The sequence below is a fragment of the Trachemys scripta genome, chromosome 1, assembly GCF_013100865.1.
Source record: "Trachemys scripta elegans isolate TJP31775 chromosome 1, CAS_Tse_1.0, whole genome shotgun sequence".
In the NCBI taxonomy this organism is placed as follows: domain Eukaryota; kingdom Metazoa; phylum Chordata; order Testudines; family Emydidae; genus Trachemys; species Trachemys scripta.
Window position 1 is genome coordinate 25,481,186 of NC_048298.1, and position 23,533 is coordinate 25,504,718.

Below are 23,533 nucleotides of genomic sequence, written 5' to 3' on the forward strand. Positions count from 1 at the left end.
ATTTGGTAGGGCCATAATTATATTGTACAGGTAATGTTTCCAGGGCCTGAATCAAGTATAAATGAAGTTAATGAAAATGCTTCCATTCACATCAGTGGGCTTTGTATCAAGTCTCAAATAAACATACTTCCTTGTGAACAGAAAAGGTCATCCCTGCAGTGGTCGGAGGGTTTGTATCATTACAGTCCTGGAGAGAGAGAGAGTGTGTGTGGGGGGGGGGGGGGGAGGGGAGAAGAGGGCAAGTAAAACTAGTCCAAGCAGCCACTTAATTGACAAAATATCAGTTTTATTTTTTCTTCTTCTTTTAAATGTTCAGTCTATTGCTAGCATTATTTGCATGAAAACATGGCCTTTAAGGAATTCACCTGCTTCTTCTGCATATTTTTATTGACATTTTAATTGCCTGTTTGTGTGAGCACAATAGTTGCTGCAGAGAAGCTTCTGGTATTTAAGGACTTCTGTTACAATCTGTCCCTAGTGGTTTGTGGTACAAGTACAAAATACAGAACTAATAAATACCGTTAAAATATAGTACTGTTACAGAAATTGTAAGATTTTATTTCTTCTAAATTAAAAAAATACAGGAGTCAATAACAGCTCAGATTGTACTAAAGCACATTGTTAATTTTTAAATAGCCGCACCGATGGAATTTCTAGTATGAAATCACCAAAAGGATTGCTTTTGTAATGATAAGGCTTGTAATGCATTACCTTCACTATCATTTTCACTGGTAGGTGAGTTTAATGTTGAGGCTTTCATTATAATGGTATTTTCCATGCTCACAACTTTCTGAAGAATTCTGCTTTGGAGCTGAAAACTTTGTTCTGTTCCAAGAAGTGTGTGTGTGTTTTTTTTTTTTTTTTTAAAAGGTTGGAGAGGAAATCCCTTCAGCCATTGGGCAGGGGGGTGGGTGAGGGGGGAGAGACGGGGACGGACAAAAACACAAACACAAACCACTTTTCTAGCATGTTAAGGTCTATTCCCCCCCCCCCCCAATAAAAACTTCTAAGATGGCTGAGGAACCTCTCAAAAGTTTATTTGTGATCCTTCCCAGTTTTGTATAATTGAGTTTGATTAGCATATGCTCTATTCCATTATCCAAGATATGAATTAAAGTACTCTAATATTAGAGACAGAACAGAGCCCTGCTATATACTTCATTCAGCATCACCTCACAATCTGACAATTGGAAAGTATTACAAGACAAGCTAAACAATGTAGAATATATGTTTCAACTTAGTTATGAACTTGTCAGAAATCCTATGCTGTGCAGGGTTGGGGCTTACGTGTATGGGAAAGCTGCAAGGAAAACCCAAAGGCCGAAGGAAGTGAAGTTTATGATTCAATAGGTGATATTCTTCCCTCAGAGATAGTATTGAACCAATTCATGAGCACACCATTAACTACCTGAGATGCTGTCTTTCTGATGAGATGCAAAATCTGAAGCCCCATGCACAGGCAGGCAGAGGACAGACCACTGGATTGGGACTCAAGAAACCTGGGCTCTATTTCCAGCTCAGCCACTGACCTACTGGGTGACACTGGGCAAGTCACTGCATCTCCCCGTGCATCAGTTACTCTATCTGTAAAATAGGGAGAATGAACCTTACCTCCTTCATAAAGGGCTTTGAAATCTACAGATGAAAAGCACTATAAAAAGAGAACTAGGTTTAATTCCATAAGCTAGTTAATACATAAAAATAAGTTGTCCTGGCCAAATTCCAACTTACAGTCTATCTACTAAGAAGTCTCCCTGCACTTTCATTTGGACATGATTCTTTTCTAAACTATGTGCTGTTAAACAGCTGCAATATTTCACCCCCAGAGGTGGCTGTACTGCAGTGACTGGTGAAATGATTCCTCTCTATGGACTGAGTCAGTTTGTGATCTTTACGCATGAAAGGAGTATTGTTACCCCAAATCACTTTCAGACACATTCGCAGGAGTAAAGCGGTTAACAATAAAGCAGAACTTTTCAGTGTGCATATGTCTCCACCCAAGATTTATGGGAGTTACCTTGGCACACAGAGCAAAGACTGTACATAACAATGACTGGACTAGAACGAGATACAAACCAACTCCCAACCAAAAGGAACAATGAAAAAGAGTTCAGTTGACATAAACCACAAGGAATTAATTCCATGCAGCTTACTTCTATTTTTGTTTGAATATGGTGTTCAAACTTCTCTAAAACTTCAGAATTTTTTAATCCTAAACAACCCCACTGCTAGCATTATTGATAACTTAAAAATACTGGAATTACAATAAAAATTTGCTATAAAAGTAAAGCTAACTCCATCAGTAAGTTCATTGTTTTAACTGATTAAACAAGATCATTCTGGAAAGCATTCATGGTGTATTGTGTTTAAAAAGTGTGTATGCAAAGTCAAGTTTTACTCATGTCTACATATATTACACTACAAAAAAAAATTATGTTAAGATTGCAAAGTCAAGCACTCAAAATGTTAGGAAGTACCAGAATTAATGTTGCCTGTATAACCTTAACACGGCCCCCTTGTACATACATGATCACCATACTATTTTTCCCCACAGGACCCAGGCCTTATTCAGTGCACAAGATGGATGGTATTCACTTATTGAGCAGTGATTCAGTATTTTTGTTTTATCCTCATTGAACAATGTATGGTCCTAGATCTTACTTACTGCACACTATTCTAACCCTGCTCTGAGATGGAATTATTAATTTACTCAGTGTCTTTTCTATGCAGCTCATCATAACGGTATCCAAGTACATCACAAACATATCTTCACAAAACCAGTGTGAGGTGAGACAGTATTATCCCTGTCTGACAGGATGGGGAGTTGAGGGTCAGAAAGATTAAGGTCAAAAGTATCCACTAATTTTGGGTGCCCAATTTGAGACACCCAGAACCTGGTCAGAGTACTTAACATATATAGCACTTCATTTATTCAAGCACAACTCCCACTGACTTCAGTGGGAGCTGTGATTTTACAGTACTTCGGCAAATCCTGCCCCAGGGTCTCAAGTTGGGCACCAAGAAAATGAAGAACAGTTAGTGACCACGTGTGAAAATGTTGGTGTTTGTGTGACTTGCTTAACATTACACAGGAACTCTGTAGCAAAGGCAGGGATAAAATCCAGTTCTCCAAACCAGCATTCAAACACCTTAACCATGAGACCTTCTTTTCTGTTCCTGCAATCCTTTGTCTCATTATTATATATCTTCCAGGTTCTGCAACAAATGAGGCAGGGGCCTCCTTTACTGCACAACTCAGATTCATCCCCAATGTAAGTCTACCCTTTCCACCGAATGAGGCAGGGGCCTTAGGGGAAAAAACAGTATGGCATCACACAATTAAAATAAGGGGGGGGGGGGAGAAAGAAGAGAGACACTACCTGTAGAACCTTAATTTGTGTCAATCTTCATTCTGGCATTTCCTAACTTTTGAGTGCTTGACTCTGTAACCTTCCATGTTTTTATTTCACATAGTTTGGTGTGTGTAATATCCTAGTTTTTTTTTTTTTTTTTTTTTTTTTTTTTTTTAAAGCAGACTAAAATATAGAAATTCCATCATGTGGCATTATATTGACACCTATATGGTTCACTGACAGAATTGGAACCTTAAGATCCACTGCACAGACCCCTGACTCTTGAGCTGAGTAACCAATAGCAGAAGGAGGTTGGCATCCTCCATGTGGACCAGCATTAGGGGGAGATGAGACATAAACCCACTAGTAAAGTGTTAGAGACAGTTGCTGACAGCAGGAGAATGGTGAAACTCAATACTAATGAAAAAAAAAAGTGTTCTATAAGAGCTGCTTATGAGTAGATCTTAAAGTTCTTTATAAAGAAGATAGTCTGAAATGGAACTCAAGATTATCAAGGGGAGTATATTTTTGTGGTCACAACCTCTTCTCCTAGTTCCCCCAGGCTTGATCCCTTCTGCTCCATCCTCTCCAACTTGTCCCTGACACAGTCCTGTCTCCTTTTCAGTTGCTGTCTATAGTTAGGGCCCTACAAAAAAAAATGTATCATGGACCATGAAATAAGCCCTTCCCCATGAAATCTCATCTCCCCCCAGCAGGGGGGCTCTCAGTTGCAAGTCCCCACTGGGCTGGGGGAAAAGAGAGAATAGGACTTGTCCCTCCCTTTCATGGCAGCTCCGGGGTGAGGGGAGAGATCGGACCCACCTCCGAGTGCCTCCCCCTGCTGTAGGAAGCTCTGGTGCTGGCAGCAGCCCTGAAGGTTCCTGAAGCTGGAGGAGGCTTGTGGATGTGGGTCCAATCTCCCCCTGCTGCTAGGAGCACCCCAGCCGGAGTCCCCACTGTCAGAAACGGTATACCGACGATAACGTGTAAACATCTGAGAACGTGAAATTGACCAATTTTAAAATCCTCTGGCAGTGAACCTGATCAAAATGGACTGTGAATTTGGTAAGGCCAGATCTATAATCCTTAGGCTTCCCCCTTCTAGTCCCAGTCTTCTTGTCTGGGCATTCCTGGTACCCTCCTCTTGATGACTCATCCAATCTATGTCTCCCCTCTCCTTGCACTGCCTCCCAGTCTCTCTGTCTGGGCTCCTAATGTATGGAGTTTTGTCATACATTAGGTGAGGTAAATAGGGGCATTTCTAGTTTGAGAATCCTGCCAGGGCTTAGGCATGAGCAGCTCAGTGGTTTCAGAAAAGACGGTTACCAACCTTCCATAACTGTTGTTCTTCAAGATGTGTTGCTCATGTCCATTCCGTGTCAGGTGCCACGTGCACCATTGCTGGAGATTTTTTCTCCCAGTGATATCTGTAGGGACAGCTCTATTGCCCTCTAAAGGCCCATGCTCATGCACCAGTATAAGAGGCTCTGCTGGCTCTGTGCCCCCATTCTTTCTTGCCATCAATTTTGGCAGCAGGGAAGGAGAGCTGGTCATGGAATAGACATGAGCAACACCCCATCTCTAAGAACAACAGTTACGGTAGGTTAGTAAAAAGTCTTTTCTTCAAGTGCTTGCTCATGGCTATTCCATGTCAGGTGACTCCCAAGCAGTGCCCTTGGCGGTGGGCTAGGAGTTCACAGGCATGCTGATTACAATACGGCTCTCCCAAAACTGGTGTCATCCTTGGGTTATGTGTATACAGGCCAGGGACCGCAATGTGGCTCTGGAGTCTTAAGAGCATGCAGCTATGTGTCCATCTGGTCCAAAAATAGCGAGGACCCTTCAAACAGAAGGTCCTGCACTCCTGCGACAGCCCTGACAACTGCAGCCATGAGCCTCTCCTCATGGTGACCGCTGATGCCAATCGACCTAGCAGCTGAGTCTGCCACATCCAAGGCAGCTTGGAGGGAGGTTCTAGCCACCGTCTTTCCTTCCTCCACAATGGATGAGAATTCCTGCTGCACAACTTGGGGCAGTGAATCCTTAAAAATCAAGCCATGGAGTCCCAGACACTGAAATTTTATTGTCCCAGCAGCACATGCTGGTTTGCAATATGTAATTGGAGGCTTCCAGTAGAATAAACCGGTCTACCAAAAACGTTCAAGCATTTTGCCTCCTTGGTTTTTTGGGTAGCACTGGCTTGGTCCTGCCTATTGCGCTTGTTGGCTGTGGCGACCACTAATGAACCTGGAGGTGGGTGAGAGTACATGTATTCATACCCACTTGTGGGCATGTGATAACTTCTAAACAGACAGAAAAGAAGTGAGGGCAGAGATGCGAGAGTTTGCCATCACGTCTTCACCATTTTGAGCACCCCTTGGTGCATACACAGAGCCACCTTCACAGGAGCCACAGCTGCCAAAATATCAAAGATGGGGTCTGCAAGCTCTTTGAGCTCCTCCATCTCAAGGCCCAGATTGGAGTGATGCTCTTGAGGCGCTCCTCGTGGACTCCAAGATTATCGTGGGGTACAGGGTTAATGGGCCACACGAGTGTCTCATCTAGGGAAGACAAGGATGAAGCAACTGGTGGGGGAGTGGCTGGATCCACAGTCTTTTCTGGGGCCCCTTCAATTAGGAGTACCATGGGGTTCTCAATGCCACACTCCAAGTCCAATGCAGGTTCCAGTACTAGCTGAGATAGGGCCGCAGATACCGGCTCAGAGGTCACCACCAACAGGAGATTGCAAAAAACAAAACACTGTCTAGGTACCACTGGGAACCCCCCCCCCCATGTATTCCAGTACTGCCGATGCACTGGCCATTGTCCTGGGGCCCATGGATGAACCGGAACCAACATCCATCTGGTAAGCTGGGCAATGATGCCTCTTCCACGGTGGTGCTGACTCTCTTGAAGTCTGACGAGGATTCCTTGTGCAAGGACCATGGCAGTACTGTTGCGCCTTCTAACCAGCTACAATGGGACTGCAGGGAGCAAGGCTTCAATACCAGGGAATGACTGTGGAGGCTCCAGTGAGTGGTGCCAGGGCTTGCATGAGCAGTGCCACGCAGCTGGAGAACAGAAACAGATCTCTGGCAATCAGTGCCTGGGATCCAGTGAATGGCGCCAGGGCTTGCATGAGCAGTGCCACGCAGCTGGAGAACAGAAACAGATCTCTGGCAATCAGTGCCTGGGATCCAGTGAATGGCGTTGAGGGGATGGAGACCAGAGCTAGCCTTCTATGCCAGAGCAAGAGAGAAGACTATTCCAGCAACTGTCATGGGTGGTAAGAAGGAATTAAGAGGGTACAGGGGTGGCGGTGCTCCTTATACTGGCACATGAGCATGGGCGTCCAGGGACAATAGAGCTGGTCCTACAGATACCACTGGGAGGAAAAGAAAACTCTGGCAATGGTGCACACAGCGTGCAAACACAACATGGAATGGATGTGAACAAGCACTTAAAGAACTTTAGTTGCTCTGTGTATGGTCAACCAGCAGAAACTTTGATGTCTATAGTTAGGGAGTATAAATGGAGATTTAGAGGGTCTTAATGGTGAACTTAAGTGCCTAAAATGACAGTGAGGCACCCAAGCCTGTGGATCTAGCTCTAACCCCCCTTTTAAGCTCTAAAAATTAGTAGCCTAGTTTAAAAACAAACCAACCAACCAAAAACAAACACACCACACAACATCCAGAAGCAAGCACTAACTCAAGTGTTGGATGCTCAACACTTTTGAAAATGTAGCCCTTCATTCAGGTGCCAAAATACAGGTTTGGGAGCCTAATTTAAAAACTCACTTGTTAAATCTTAGCCTATAAATGTAGTATACTTTTTTTGAGAGTGTACAGAAGTTCACTTATATACAGACAATACACAAGGATGAATATAAACAGCTTTAAAGATAATGGCGTACACATAAGACACTACATCGAATGAGAATGAAGATGCCACTAGCACTATTTCTGTGTAGTTGCAGAGACAACTTTCTAGAAGGAACAGGCTAAGACAAGACCAATACTTGGCATCTTCAGCTCCACCCTTAGAGGCACTTCTGCATGCTAAAGCAAGTGTTTGTCTGCCTTTTGCTGTAGCAACTCCAAGGCCAACTCTGCACACACCTGTACTGCCAAGGCCTGTTCTGCACATACCTCACAATTCAGATTGTCACAGAGATTGGTAAATCAATACAAGAGATTATGTACTCCTGTGATACCTGAACAATGACTGAAGTGCAACGTGAAAGATAAATAGCTCAAATAGTAGCCTTCTTTTATAGATTTTTCTTATGGCTTTGGCATGCATATAGTATACTAACTAATGCAAGTTAGTTCATAGGAGAAGCAAGAGATAAGACATGTTTTGCAGTAGAAATAATTAGAATCACTTGTGCCCCCCCATCACTTTATAAAGCAAAAAACATTTGCCCCCTTCCCCCCCAATCAAGCTATCAAATTACTTTTAAGTCATAATTTAAATTGGTTAAATTCTGCTTTCAAACTCTGATCACTCACGGACTACACCTAATTTTATTAATTTTCTGCTCCTAGTAACTGTTTTCCAATTATAAATTAATTGTAGTTCCTTCAGAAGGTGCATTGGGATATGCTACTCTAGCTTTATAAAATGGGCAAGCACTAAAGTCTGCAAATATGAAGGGCATGTGACTACTGTCAGTAAGAGGAAAGGAGCAGCTGATATGAAGACAGCAAACGGCTATTACACATGCAGTCATTATAAACATGGTTAGAAACTTGGCCAACTTTTAATGGGGATTTATTTTAGAGGTTTCCATGTGTGCATGACTGAAATCAGAAGTAAAACGTAATTTTAGTGGCCATCGTACATTCTTAGCTTCTCTTTGTATTATTTGAAACAAAAATTAATCATGCTGTGATTGTACTTGCTATGACTTATCCACAGAAAATGTCAGCATGATAGATACAAAAAGACAAACTTTGTTTTCTGAGGCAGGAACTATTTGTCAAGTTAGTCTCTTCCCCCCTCATAAATTAAACTATGTCCCAGCTCTTTGTGGGCAAAGATGATGTTGGGGTTACAGATAACCTGGAAAACAAAAAAATAATTACTGGAGCATGTATGCAAAATGTATTGTAATTAATATGTTTCTTCTCCCCACACAAGTTTTTATATAGATAAAAACAGGCACTTTCTAAGTAGTATACAGTATTTTTCCCTAAATGCTATATAGGAGTGGTTATGCAATTTTCACTATAAACATTATGACAAGAAAAATAAAAACTATAAAGTGAAGGAAATCTAGCATAAAGATATCACTTAAAAAAAGTGAATTGCTTTTCAAATATAAAAGCATATGATTTAAATGTACTTTGAGTAATGAAGACTAACAAAATGTAATACAGATGTTTCTACTCAGATTTGAAATCAAACTGAATAGGCAGCCTCTGTTACTCACTACAGAATTAGGGAACTGCTATGACTGACAAATAGGAGGCCTGGTTTTCCTCTCATATATACATATGTGCCTCACACCAGTGAGAATCTGTTGACTTCAGTGAAGTTATTCCTTATTTACACCAGAACAGGTGAGAAGGGAATGCAGTCCAGGGCATATTAGAATGAAAGGAATATATCCAATTAACTTAATTTTAAATCCCCTTTTAATTTTGGATTTGTTGCTAATATGACTCTAAATGTTAAAAAAAAAAAAAAACCACACATGACTTCTGGGAAAAAGTAAATCAAAGCATTTCTATTTTGCAATTATTTTCCCCCTCATACATGTTGAATGGTTGCACATGTACAGCTTGACAGGTCTTGCATGCTAATATGTGATCATGCTCATGTGAACAGAAAATAATTTACATTTAGCTGTACCACTTATAACTATGGCAGCTAGGCTCCTAGTATAGATAATAAAGGGCCAGATTGTGCCTGAGATATAAATTTGCATTGATGATGATGGCGCAGACCTGCCATACCCCATGGGACCTCCAGAAAGGATTGTCAGAGAGGCACAAACCCCAGAGCTCAATAGGGCACACAGAGTGTGCAAGCTGCACTATCCCCTTTCTCTGCATCTAAGTGTGTTGTAGGGGGGAGGGGAGCATGCCCTCCCCCTTCTCCATGGCTTTAGGGGCATTAAGAGCACTTTCTTCACTCCTCTCTCTGAACACAGGACTGAAATACAGTGGGTGTACACAGATGGGAGGTGTACTTGCTAAATCTAGTCACAAAGGAGGGAGGATAGTCATGTGGTTAAGGCACTAGCATTGGAGTCAGGAAACCTAGGTACTGTTTGCAGCCTTGCCACTGTTGTCCAGTTTTAATGTTTGTGCCCCAATTTCCTCATCTGTAAGTTGGGGATAATACCACCTACCTCACCATAAGTTGTGTGGATAAATTCATTACGAAGGTCTAATAAAGGGGTTTGATATCCTTGAATAGGAGGTGCTATAGAAATTCAAAGTACCAGTATAACTGAGAAGGGGTAAACAGCTGTTTTGAATTTAGACATAATGATGCATTATTATGTCACTATCATATCATCAGATTGGGTGGGAATGGAGAAGGGAGGGGGAAGAGAAACTAAAATGGCTGTCTTCCTACTTGTTTTCTCAAGGAGGGAGGGAGTGGAGTTTCCCACCCCACTGCATTGAACAGACCGCAAGGACCACCACCAAATACTAGGGCTCCCAAGGGATCAACAGGAGACCAAAAACCTTCTACATGGTTCTGCAGCCTGCTGTGGCTCCAGCCCTGTTCCTTGGCAGCATGGTTCAAATGGAACCACCCTGTCAGGAACTACTGTGGACATGACTTCCCTCAGGATCCCTCTTAAACAGGAATGTAGCAAAATAATACAAGCCCATACTGTTATTTTTCATCCCTGAACTTCAGAGAAATAAGAGGGGAGGAAATTTGTATGCCCCAGACCATCTATTTCCGCCCCACACCGATCATTTTGACTGCCATTCACATCTGAGTAAAGGAAATGCTACTTCATCATCAGAGGGGGGAGGAAAACATCTGTGCACAAGAGTCCCTCCAATACAATGCTACTCCATTTTCATGCTTCCTAAATTTCTGCCTGCATTTACATTTGCCTTGTTTTCCATCTCAACGAAGCCTTTGCTTCCCTCCCAAACACCAGGACTTCAATTAAATGTCTAATCCCCCCCCCAAAAAGTTGTTCTAACTTGCAGCCCATCTTCCAACATTGATCCAAATTCTTGCAGAGTTCTACCCACACAAGTAACTCCACAATGTCCTATTAACCTTCCTTCTTAATTGTGTCTTCACCCATTTGCCTATTAAATCCCTAGCAAACTAATCCTAAACCTTGTAGTTCTCCACCTTCTTCCCCTTCCTTTGTACTTGGGCTTCTCTATATTGAGAAACTTCATTGTTATATGTTAACATGATAAACATTCGAACAAGTGTTGGCCATGACACAATTTTAAACACTACAGTCCTTGTTTACAGTGAGAGGCTGTTATATTACATTACACTGATATTTCCCAGTGCAGACAAACCACTGTTGCCACACACACCCCTGCACCATTTTACCTCTTGGAGGGAGGGGCAAAGCGAGTTGCACTTAATCCATGAACTTCCCCAAGAACAGAAAACACCAGGGCTCAGCAAGAATGATCATTGCAGCATGGCCTCTTCCCTGCATGCATGGACTTGGAACAGGTGGAAGTTTTGAAGCTTTTGATGACTTTGTGAAGAGTCATATTAATGTTACCAATTCCAACACTGTCTTGGCATACTTGTATAGGGAAAATACTCTGCCAAGGTAATTTATTTAGCCTCCCAGAAGGAGCAGAGCAGTACATTTTTTTATTCCTCAGTAATATTCTGATAGATGAATAGCAATGCAGCCATGGGTAGGCCATGACCTTTACAAGTTCATTTTTCCAATGCAGTATAATATTTTAAGTGACTAGCAAATTTTTTTTTTTAACTCAGTCAACTTTGTAACTTGACAGTTGTTAGCTATTTGCATAATCAGACATTTTGTTTCAGTATTAGATAGAATACATGATTTATGGTGCTATATAATTAGCATAGCAGTGTTTCCCAGATTGCAAAGCTAAAAAGGAAGTCCACAGGTAAGCTTATCCAAGTTTTTCCTCTTTGGACAAACTGAAGTCACACCACACAGCTACACTGCAACTGCGACTTGAATAGATTATATAGGAATGTGACAGCTGCCAGGCAGACTTCTTGACTGCTGAGCAAATCCATGGCTGGCACTTAATTACTATACTGATTGGGCCCTATACCTTAGGTAGATGCACTTATTTTAGGGCAATACTTCCTTCTGTCTTTAACATCTCACTTATGCATTCTGGGATATCACTACAAAGCTGGCCAGCACTACCTTGAATAAATTAAATTCTTCACATCAGGGAAAATAATTTTTGGTGAGAGCTTGATTTTTCTAAAGAGCTCAGCTCACCTCAGACACCGATATAAAAGGCCAAATTTTCAAAACTGCTCAGCATCCACAAGCTCCTATTGACACTTACATACAGGTTTTCAAGAACTTACTATGTTAGGCACAAATTTTACTGAAAATCCATTTCTGATTATGAGAACTGAGCCTTTTGAAAATCTTCCCTTAAATCCTGTCTCATTCTTGATATTTAGGACATTCAATAATTAAGTGGGTGAAGTTATTTTAGGGAGAGAAGTGTAAAACACACTTTAATGGAAACATTTCCCTTAATATTAGGAATTAAATCCCCATCCCCACGAATTTGGGGGCCTAAAAAGTTGAAAGTGTTCCATCAACTCATGTGTTTTTTTCCCCCCCTTATTAAGCTGCCAAAAGTGGTTGTCAAGTGTCTCTTAAAAAAAGTGTATACCACTCTGAAAACTAAATTGGTTAATAGTATCTGGAGTTCCTTTTATACAGGGAGCACTGTGTCACAATATGCATTGGTGAGCAAAGTCTACACCTGATCAATTCAAGAACCACAGAGGCATAAATTACCAGGCTTGAGGCCCTGTGTCTTCACACCCAGCATCCTACAGCAGCACAAAGACTGTATGAGTAAGAGTTAGCTAGAAAAACATTAAACGACAAAAGTTTTGAGGGAGGGAAGGAAAATTATACTTTTTGCATCACTTCCCTTCATCTACACTTTATTTTAGCTTGGATCACAAAGGACTTTCTGCGGAGTAAGGTGTAATAATGCTACTAAAATGACTCAGGCCAAGTCTATACTAGGATGGTCAAAGCAGTCCTAGTGTGTATGCAGCTTGTAACAGCAAAACTGCACTTTATCCCAATCCCACTCCAGCAAAATAAGCTACACCAGAAAAACTGCATTTTGCCAGTCACTATATCTGAATGAGGGATGTTTGCTGGCAGAGCTATGTAGGTCATCCCTGACCAAGGCAGCTAAAATTTGTAGTGTAGATGTGGCCACAGCCTCCCCATCCTTACCCTTAGGGTCAGGATTCTCTGGCTAACTGTATCATGCACCCCAATAATGGATGGTACAAAGTAATTTTGTTAATGACTGACAGCATGCTTAACCCTGCCCTGAGGGGATTGCAATTAAATACTCAATTGTAATAAAATTAAAGTGACCTGCACAGCCAAAGAACTTCAGAGAGTTTTTGTTTAGAGAAGATTTTTCAATGAATGGTATGAGAGTATATAGACCCTAATGGTTTCTTTGAAGCCTTTCTGGTCTACGGGTATTATTTAAAATACAGATGACTGACCCCCCCCTGTAATAGCTACAATATGAGCACTAGTCTGTCATTCAAATCCTTTTTAGTGTGTAGCTCATTGATACAGAGGACAAGGTGTCCAAGAGGCCAAAAGTTAATACATATGATGGCTAATAACTTGTCTAAATGAAATAGCCTAATATTGTTGGAAGAGAACTTAAAAGATATCTACTACTTTTGTGTAAGAGATCAAGCACGGAGTTGTTTTGCTTTGGCCCTTCAGACATTGAGCCTGACTGCAGTCTTTACTCTGATAAAATTTCCATTGAGGCCAGGGTGCATTTTGCTGGAGCAAGGACTGCTGGACTAGACTCAGAGGATTTGAGAAGAGCGCCCAAAAGGGAATGAACTAAAAGGAGAATCAGAAGTCTACTTTGATATAGGGACATATTTTCTGTTACCATTACCAATCCACAAGATTTGCAGTTTTTGTATAATCTGTTTTTTGTTTTTATTCTATTGTAGGTTAGTGTTGAATGCAGTATAACAGATGCCACATCTAGAATTCCCTTCAGAGAACCATGTTTAAAGGGCACTCACATATTACTTGAAGGAATATTACCAAAGCACATCATTTCAAAGAAGGTCCTATTTCCCTCATGCCCATGTACAAACTGAAAAGCTTTTAGTTGCAAGCTCCACCAAATTTTTACTGCTGTTGTGTAATCTTGCCATCCTTTAAAGGTTTCAGATTGTACAGTAAGGGCAAACACTGAACAGATGTGACAAAATATCTGAGAAGTTTTTAGAAATAGCTTGTTGCAAACATGTGGCAGATGTTCACTGAACAGGTTTAGATGTACTTGCTATTGTAAACAGGATGCAAGTTTCCTTGAAGTAGCTATGTCTGCATAATTGGTGCTTAACATTTCATTGTAGCAAAAAAAAAAAAAAAAAAAAAAGAAGTACACACACACAAAGCCACATGCTTCCTGTTATTTAAGGAGATAGTAACCTACTAAAAATCCTTAACTTTATACATTGGAACATGTGATAGCAGGTCTGAAAAAGTGGACTTGTTAGCATCTTAAGTCTCTCCCTACTTTTTAGGTAACAGTTAAATATTTTAATACAGATTGCAATTGGAGAAAAAAAAGTTACTCTTGTAACCACTAACAGAAGCAATCCATTCAAAATTACAAAGTCATGAACATTTTTGCTTTGATGGTCTCCATTAGAGAAGTTAGAGAGAAGACAAAGGAACTCATTCATAAAATGTTTGATATTTTAAATATACTGTTTGCATAACCTACCACATTGATGGAGTTCAATGTACCTTGTCTATACTTTGACATTTATGAATTGTCTAAAAGGCTTTATATTTAGTCCATACAAATACTTTGATTTTCACCAAATCCCCTGCCCTCATTTTAGTTTGCCCAAAACAGCTACAGCAGGCCCAATAGCAAGTTTCCCTGTGTAAGCACTAACATTTGGCTTACATGAGTTAGTTAGCAGCTGCTCATCTGTACCAGTAGCTAACATTACAGAGTTGTGCAATTGAAATTGAAGTAGAAGCAAGCTCTATGTTTGTACAGCACCTAGCATAAACAGGGCACTGTTCCATGACCAGGGCCTCTTCAGGACTATGGTAATACACCCTACACTGGAATAGAGCACATTTACAGCCTGGAGAATAGTCAGCCTCCCTTCAATTTTATGATTTATTTCCCTTATCACTACAGCAAACCCTGAGTTATGTCTTAGGTGTAGTTAAAGAATAAAAATCTTGATGAAAAGAAAAGCTTCAAACCTGAATAAGGGGATAGATAGGTTCACTTGAGAATTGTCAGCATGTTAATTTTTTATTCTATATATTTTAGTCATATCCAGCAGTTTCAGAATTACCTTATAAAAAGAACTTAAGCAGACCTGAACCACTTCACATTTAAGTGGCACAGGCTATCAATTAGGCTTCTATAAAGTGAGCAGAAAAAATGACTAACAAACTTCTTACCACAAACTCTCCAGAATACATTATCTAGAGATCTGACACCAACTCCCTTTATGATGAGATTCAGTCAGATCTCAGCAGCTAGGCCTAGGGCAAGGTTGAACAGTACATCTGTAGAAGTCTTTCTACTTTGAGGTAATGGTGATAAAGGTTACATTGTATTACTCTAGGGTCCATATTCAGATTAGACATTAACCACCCGCATATATTATATATAAAAATGCATAGAATCTATTTTTTTTAAACCACAAAAAAGTTTAATCAGGACAGGAATCCAAAGGTATATTTACATTCTGTCCACTTAGCCTCCCACTAAAGTTTCAATTAGGTAGCCTTTATTAACAGTCTTCAGTTTGATGCATAATCATTCCATGCATTAATAGTTACTGCATTTTAAAATCAGGGTTAGGGAGCAAATGGTGTGCTTTAAGGTTCATTAGGATGAAAGGTACCATTTTTAATAAAGCTCAGATCCACAACACTAGTATTAGTGAATTATAAAAGACAAATTAACATGCATGCTAAACTGGTGACAGTGACACCAATGAAGGAATTCCCTTGCTTTTATATAAAAAACAAAAAAAGCCACAGTTATGCCAAATCTTGCATTTAGGTATTTTGCACACAGCAGAGTTTGATGTGGGTTTAAGAATAAAGTTTTAGTCACTTGACAGGTAAGAGACTACACTTTCTATACTAGAAATCAACATAGCTCTTCTAATTGTGGTCTTTGAGGACAAAGATCAGTAATCCCAGCACTATAGTTTAAGGAAATGAAGTGGCTAGCTAGCTGAATCCAGACAGACACTGTGGCTCCTTCATGAAGTGTTTTTTTTTTTTTTTAAATTCAACCAACAGGATTGTGGAATAGAACTTGTTAAACATTGCTCAACCTATTAGAACAAGTTTAAAAATAGAGTCTAAAAACAACTGTAGGCTATGCCTTTATATGCATGTGAATTTGTTCCAGCATGTCACCCTGGAATGGTAGTCACTGAGAAGTAGTTTTAAAGTTGAACTACAAATGCAAACTGTACATATTAGTGAAACAAAGTGATCTTTTGGAAGTGAGAAAACTTCACTAAAATAACTGCTATTTGAGATTTAATGAGATTGTAAAGTGGCAAATGCCACTATTTTAACTAGGTTTAAGTTACCACTCTAAGGCCTTGGCTACACTCGGGACTTCCCAGTGCTGCCATAAAGGGCGAGTGTAGTTGGGCCGCCAGCGCTGCGAGAGCTCTCTCGCAGCGCTGTATGTACTCCACCTCTGAGGGGGAATAGCTTGCAGCACTGCAAGTGAGCATGCAGCGCTGTAGGCTCTGATTACACAGGCACTTTACAGTGCTGTACTCGCTGCGCTCGGGGGTGGGTGTTTTCACACCCGAGTGCAGCAAGTTGCAGTGCTGTACAGTGCCAGTGTAGCCAAGGCCTAAGGATAGACCTATAGACCTTAAAGAGGCACAGCTGTGCCTCTGTAAGGTCTCCCCTGTAGCTGTGCTATGCTGACAGAGAGCTCTCCTGCTGGCATAATTAAGTCACCCCCAACAAGAAGTAGCTGTCTCCTGCTGACATAGCGCTGTTCACACCAGCACTTTTGTCAGTGAAACTTGTGTTGATCAGGGTTGGGTTTTTTCCACAACCCTACTGACAAGAGTGCTAGTATAGACCAAGCCTAAGGCCCTGTCTACTGAAGGTATGAAGTTAATGCACATACATTAAAAAGGTGTTAAACCCTTGAGTGGATCTCTCACTCAGGAATAAAGTAGTTTTAGTTCAGGACACTTTACTCCTGAGAGCATACACAGCTTTAACATCCTTTAATTTATGTGCTGACTTCACACTTTCAGGAAAGTTAAGGCAAATCAATTGAATGTCCCCCTACAGATAAACCTTAAGAGCCTGAACAGTTTTGTCTCATAAAGTCCTAGTTACAGTGTGCCAGGAATTGTTTAGAACCGTGCTTATGTAGACACTGTGGTAAAATAGGTCTGGCTCAGAATACAAGTCGCAAGGCTCCTATAGTTCAGGTGTGTAATTATTTAAACCACTATAGTTCTCTAATTTAAGACAGGGCCTAGAAGATTGGTTCTTTGCCTTTAATAGATGAGTGAGAGTGTCTTGCCTAGACACCACTAGCTAAACAAAATGAAAGCTGCACAGCGGTCCTTAATTTGGGCCACAGCTCCTTTTTTTGGGAATAGGCAGGCTTACTTGAGAGCCCAGAATTAGACTGCAGCCCTGTAACAAGGTGGAAGGTAAAACAAAATGGTCTCAAAGTGAGCTAGTTTTTTTTGGGGGGGGAGGGGGGGGGGGGGGGGGGGGGGGGGGAAGCGCAGTGAAAGAGATCTACCAGTCAACTGAATGAGAGGCCATGTTTAGGATCAAAAATCCTTAATACCATAGCTACAAACTGACACAGGAATGCATCAGGATTTTGATTTACTGCTGGCTGCTCTGTCATCCTAGTTCAGAGACAGCATTCAGCACCCAGGGCTTGAGAATGCAAGTTTTCATTTAATACCTGAACAGCCAAAAAAATATCCTCAACACAAAAATATGAATCCAGGCCCCTTTCAACAGGTGATGCATTAGACCCACGCAATTTGACAAATTTTATCCCATTAAGTTAGACTAAGTTACTCTTTTACTGATGTTTCTAAAATAAAATCTTGAAATATTCCTAAAACTCACCATAAATTACAGTATGTTCACATTATAACTTAAGCACTGACACCTGGCAAAATACTTCCAAACTGGGCAAATGTTTGGATTTTCTACCAATATTGGTTTTGGTCATGCAAATACTGTAAAGGGAGAGGTGCAAACAGCTTTAGTAGGGCAGAGCAGCTCTGTCATTACCTTATGCAAGCCTCCCAAACTCAAAAATATAAATATACACACACTGAACCCCCTGCACACCAGTGGCTGTCTATCTCCTGCAGAGCACTAGAGCTAGCTGAGATCTGGGAGCAGTTTACAGCCTCTTGCTCAAGTCTCTCCTCACTTAGCCTATTCCTAAAAATAGGAAATGCCTTCAGAAGTATGTGGAGGGGTGTTTCCCAGTGTCACTGTTCACGGTGTCTCGATTTTGGAAGGGTCTCCCGCAGTTAAGTGCAGCATCATGGAAACAGGCACAAGAAATTCACTGAACTCCCTTTGTGGAAGAGACAAAAAAAAGGGGGAGGGGAAGACAAGTGTTAAGTAGAGATGCGCAAGAGCAGGAGACAGCAATGTTTTGTTTTATGTAGCAAGCTAACAAAAGGCAGATTTCTTACATAAACTTAATCACTATACATGGAACCCTGGTGTAAACTTATCAAGCATTAAGAAATAATGCATGCTGAAGAAGGGTTATTTGATCATGTCAGACTGCTTAAAACTACAGTAAGACAACAGATTAAGCTTTCCTAGTCTCTTCTGCAGAGAACAGGTTGAAGCTGCTAAACTGCATCACTTCTAAGATGTGATACCCTGAAGATTTTTTGCTCTCAATAAACACAAGAAAAAAAAACACCTTATCTATTGCAATTAGATTAGGTTTGAGCATACTCCAAAAATCTTCCTGGGGTCCAATGTATCCCAGGTGTCAATTACACGAGTAAAAAGCCTTAACAGTAGGTCTTTAAACTCAGACAAAATGCTCATATCAACATAAGTGACATCTTTCTAACCCATCCCAAACAGCTCTAACAGAACATTCTAGTATCCTGCCTAATGGCAGAAACACAGAAGAGGAACAATTACAGTTAAGTGGTAGTCCAACTCTGGACAGAAGGTTCACAAATCCAGTTGTTATAGCTATTTGTGGAACAGGTCATCTCTTTAAGACACCTGTGGGGGAGGTAATAGACCTTAAGAGATCTGAGAAAACACACATAATCTGATACTATCTTTCCCCTCTGGGTTTTTACTATCCATTCTTCTTTCAGTTTTGAAGAGTTGAGCAGCTAGCTGCACCTCACTTCAGCGGGTGCAGGGAATCCTGAAGATTTTATTTTATTCACTACTGGCTTTCAGTGTAACTATCCAGTTTCAAACCGAGATACTACCACAGTTAACAACCCATTCCTCCATTAGCCTGTTTTTTTCCATTTTTTTGTTGGAAGGAGTTGTACTCAGTTTAGCCTACAGTTAAACAATCAACTGAAGATCTCTAATACAGTGGGTCTCAAACTTTTGTTTACTGGTGACCCCTTTCACACAGCAAGCCTCTGTGACCCCCCCCCAATAAATTAAACACTTAATATACACCACTACCTCGATATAATGCGAGCTGATATAACACTAATTCAGATACAACACGGTAAAGCAGTGCTCCGCGGGGCTGCGCACTCCGGTGGATCAAAGCAAGTTCAATATAACATGGTTTCACCTATAACGCAGTAAGATTTTTGGCTTCTGAGGACAGCGTTATATCGAGGTAGAGGTGTACTTAACACCATTATAAATGCTGAAGGCAAGTGGGGTTTTGGGTGGAGGTTGACAGCTTGTGACTCCACCCCCCCTTGTAATAACCCCACAATCTTGAGGAGTCTAGACCCACAGTTTGAGAACCACGGCTATAATACGAAGTCACACTATACAATTGCTATTTTTAATAAGGCTACTATGTCCAAGCTATGACCTATATTAAACTAAAAATATTAACAATGCTCAACTCCAGAAGAATATTTTGAGTTGAGCATTTAAGGCTTCATTTTCTACTTTCTGCCCCCACTCCCATTCTTAAGTACTACAGACCACTCCACCCAAGTCACCATTACTCTAGAGGAGCTGTACCACTAAAAAGTTTCCCCAGCCAACAGTGCCCCCAGGACTCTTTATGCTATATAGCACAGAGAAGTTAGTGGACCCTTGTATCTGGCATACCCTCATCTTTCCCCACTACCCCTCTACAAGGGCTGGATGGAGAAAAGAAAGTAGTGCTGTTCAGGCAACACTGCCCATCATAAAGGATTGGGATAGGTCTACATGCAGTGGAACCCTCAGCTCCAGCATGAAATCCAAGGGACACCATCTAGGCCTAAGTGCACCTCATTCACCAAAAAAAAGTTTTCTTTAATGAAGTGACTGAATACATGAGGTACAATTTGAATTTAAGAGGACTGAGGGCAAGTCTACACCACACTGATGCAGCGCACCACTGTAGCACACCTGGAAAAACAAGCTATGCCAACAGGAGAGTGCTCTCCTGTTGGCATAATTACTACACTGTGGCAAGAAGTGGAAGCTGCAATAGCACTGGTGTGGACGTGCAAAAGTCACATTTCTGAGGGTGGGAGGCAAAGAGCTTTTCACACTCCTGAGCAATGCAAGTTAGACTTAAGCAGTAGTGGAGGCATGCCCTGAGTTTAGTCTAAAGGGGATAGTCTACTGTGAAAGCAAGCAAGTTCCTTTATCTGGCCCTCTCTTCCTCTGTCCTGTTGCCCTTTTCATGAGGCTCTGCTTGTGCCTTACTACTTTTCTGCTTTCCCCCTCTCTTAGGCTGTGCCAAGGTTGCTCATATGGGCTCTACACAGCTCTAGTGACATACATACCAAAGCATCACAATCAAGTAGATGTAAGTATATTTGTTTTCACTGTGCTCCTATAACAATGCAAGATATGAACCATGGGTAAAAACAGCACAGGCATACTCTGCTATTGGTGGCAGGGACAGGGAGAGGGGAATAGTAAAGTCACTGGGATTCTGGAACAAATCTTTGTAGAGCCAAATAGATCAACAACTCCACTAGCTTCAAGTATCTAAATCAAGCAAGCATGCTTTTGTAAATGTAATCACAAGTTTCTAGAACAAAATATTTTGGATATGTATATATTAGATCATTTCCTTCAATCCGTGTCATTGCCAGACATTCAGCTGACATGCTCCTTAAACACCTCGCAAACTTACTGTGTCTTTTCATAAAAAAAGACCAAACAATACAGAAGTTAAAACAGCATCTCCGGGATTAACAATAAATTGAGTTTGACAGTCCAAATTCTTAAACCCTTGAGCCTCAAATCATTAAATTAGCAATCTATATTTCAGTGTCTAATCTCTGCATTTGTCTTAAATTTCCTACATGTAATTCAAGAAAAAAAGTACGATATTTGATGTTGGATAGAAAGGAGGCCCTTCTCCCTTACTGAAGTTATTTGCAACTATGCAAAACTACTCAGAGTACCTCTCAAAGTGGCACAGATGCTAGTCACTCCAGGGCTACATGTCAGGCTAAGAGGCTGTAACTGGGACCACATTTAGTTATGTGACTAGACTCCAACTCACCCATGTAACTTACAGATCAGATAAGCATTGACTTGTGCAAGTTGGTAGCAAATATTTGTTTGCAATACTATTTTTAATGAGACAGTACACAATCTCCAAGATAAGGTCACACAATGCATTTTAAGTTCCCCCTTCCTCACTCACTATTTGTCTGGAAAGACAGGTAGAACAAACAGAATATAAATGAACAATTTAAGAGGGATAACATATTAGTCTCTATGGAGAAACTATGGACTCCTCTAGCTTTAAAATTTCCTAATTCTTTGTTCAGTCTCATTTTAAGTATGGCATCTTTAAGAGACTACCAGGATTACATAACATTTCCAGGAAAGATTTATACTATTCATATATAAGCAAACCCAAGAGTTAATACATTTGAAGTATTTCAATACTTCAAATCATAGATTTGTTCTTTATATCTGTGGTCTGAACTACCAGCTATTTAACTGCGTCATGTTCCGAGTGAGAGGCTGTTTCACTGGAAAAAGGGGGTATTACCCAAAAAATATAAGTCAACTTTCATGACTGGTCAATCCTATGAAGCGCCTTCAGCATTTTCCTTAGTAAGCCACCTCTGCAAATGGTTCCAATGTTGAGAAGGAACACAAAAAATGAGCGTATTTGCAAACTGTGGACTAGGATAGTTAAGTGTCTCACTAAAATGGAGACTGCAAAAAGCATTACCACAGGAAACCTAACCAACAAAGAAGGAGTTGCTCTTACAAGTGAAATGAGGAGTCAAAGACATTTTAGTCATCCAAACTAGATCGCAAATGTGACCTAATTTATATAGCAGCAATCAGACACCTTACAACCCTGTCCGAGAATTGTGGAAAACATTACTCTCCGCCCCCATACTCTCCCGGAAAGAGGGGGCTGGGGCAGGGAGACGAAGAACGAGAACTTTCTTCTGAAGCAGCTAAGCTCAATGCAGAGAAGAGGGGGAGGAGGAATGAACTTTCCCCAGAAGGAGCTACCACATTCTGGGGGTGGGGAATAGGACGAGAAGCGAGAACCTTCCTCAGCAGTACCAGCTACACCCTTCTGCAGACGGGTAATAGGGAAGGGAAATAAAAAAAAATAAAAATCCACCCAGACTCTCCAGCCTGGGGCGGGGATGATAGGGCGGAGAAGGAAGCGCGGACTCTCCCCAGCAGCAGCCACCGTCTCCGCCAGCTTGGTCTGCAGCCAAACCCAAGAACGCAACGCGGTCACATGACCTCCGGCGGACGTGCAGCTCCCGTCCCTCTCCAGGGAGACCCTGCGCCATCTTGTACTGACGCAGTTACAAATACAGGCACAGGCTGGCCCGCTCCCCCCGTTTATCTTCTTTGTCTCGGCACCGCTTGGGTGATGGTTGTCAAGGCCTTCTCGTTCCCTTCCCATGAGCTTGCCTCACGCTCCGTGCCCTCACAGACTCCCCAGCGCCGGGATCATGGCGCCCGTTTTCTCCCTTTGCACCAGCCTCCCCCGACAGCTCCTCAGCCCTGCCCAGCTGCGGCTGCCCCTGCTGCAAGATGATGTCAGCAGCAGCCAATCCAGGCGCGCCTGGGCAGCCCAGCCAGCCTGGCGATTGGCTTCAAGGCGGTCCGCTCCCCCCTCCTCTTCCTCCTGACTCAGTCCTCACCGCGGTTCGCTGCGGAGAAGTGGCCAAGGCAGAGATGGGGGAGGGGAAAGGAAAAAAAAACAAAAACAAACAACAACAAAACCAAACCCACCAAGACAGCAGCCGCCATTTCGCGCAACAACAGGCAGAACCCGAGCGAGCAGCCCAACCAAGCGCCCTACAGAGAGAGAGAGACAGAGACACGCACACGAGTTAGACAGGAAAAAATACCCTCAGACTCCGCCATGGCCACAAGACGTTTAATCACTCCCTCCCCCCATACTCGATGCCTCGTTACAGCCGCCTCCTCTGCATCCAGATCCCTTCATCCCGACTCCTTCCTGCCGCAGCAGCGGTTCTTTACAGCCCCTCTGTGCCCAAGGTACGGGGAAGCCTAGGCTACGGCACCGCTGCTAGCGGCTTCTCCGGTGACCCGCTTGTGGCGGCTCCATCGAGGCAGAGTAAAGAGCTGCCAGCCCAGCTTTTATGTGGTGCCCCGAGTTTGCGCACTGAAGGAGGCTCGCTCAGCCCCTGGTGGGCGTCGAATGAAACCCCAGCCGCCGCCGCCTCCCCTCCCTCACTCAGCCATCGCCTGAGGGGCTGAAGCCAGGCGG

General features: G+C 42.0%; 1 long non-coding RNA gene across 1 annotated transcript; it reads right to left on the minus strand.

The window, feature by feature from the left end:
• Nucleotides 1–532: 532 nt before the first annotated feature.
• LOC117875192 lies at nucleotides 533–23,533 on the minus strand. The gene is made up of 3 exons (XR_004645206.1): nucleotides 23,151–23,533; nucleotides 1,409–1,584; nucleotides 533–825 (listed from the first exon to the last, which is right to left on the minus strand). It is a non-coding gene; the product is annotated as an uncharacterized LOC117875192 (long non-coding RNA).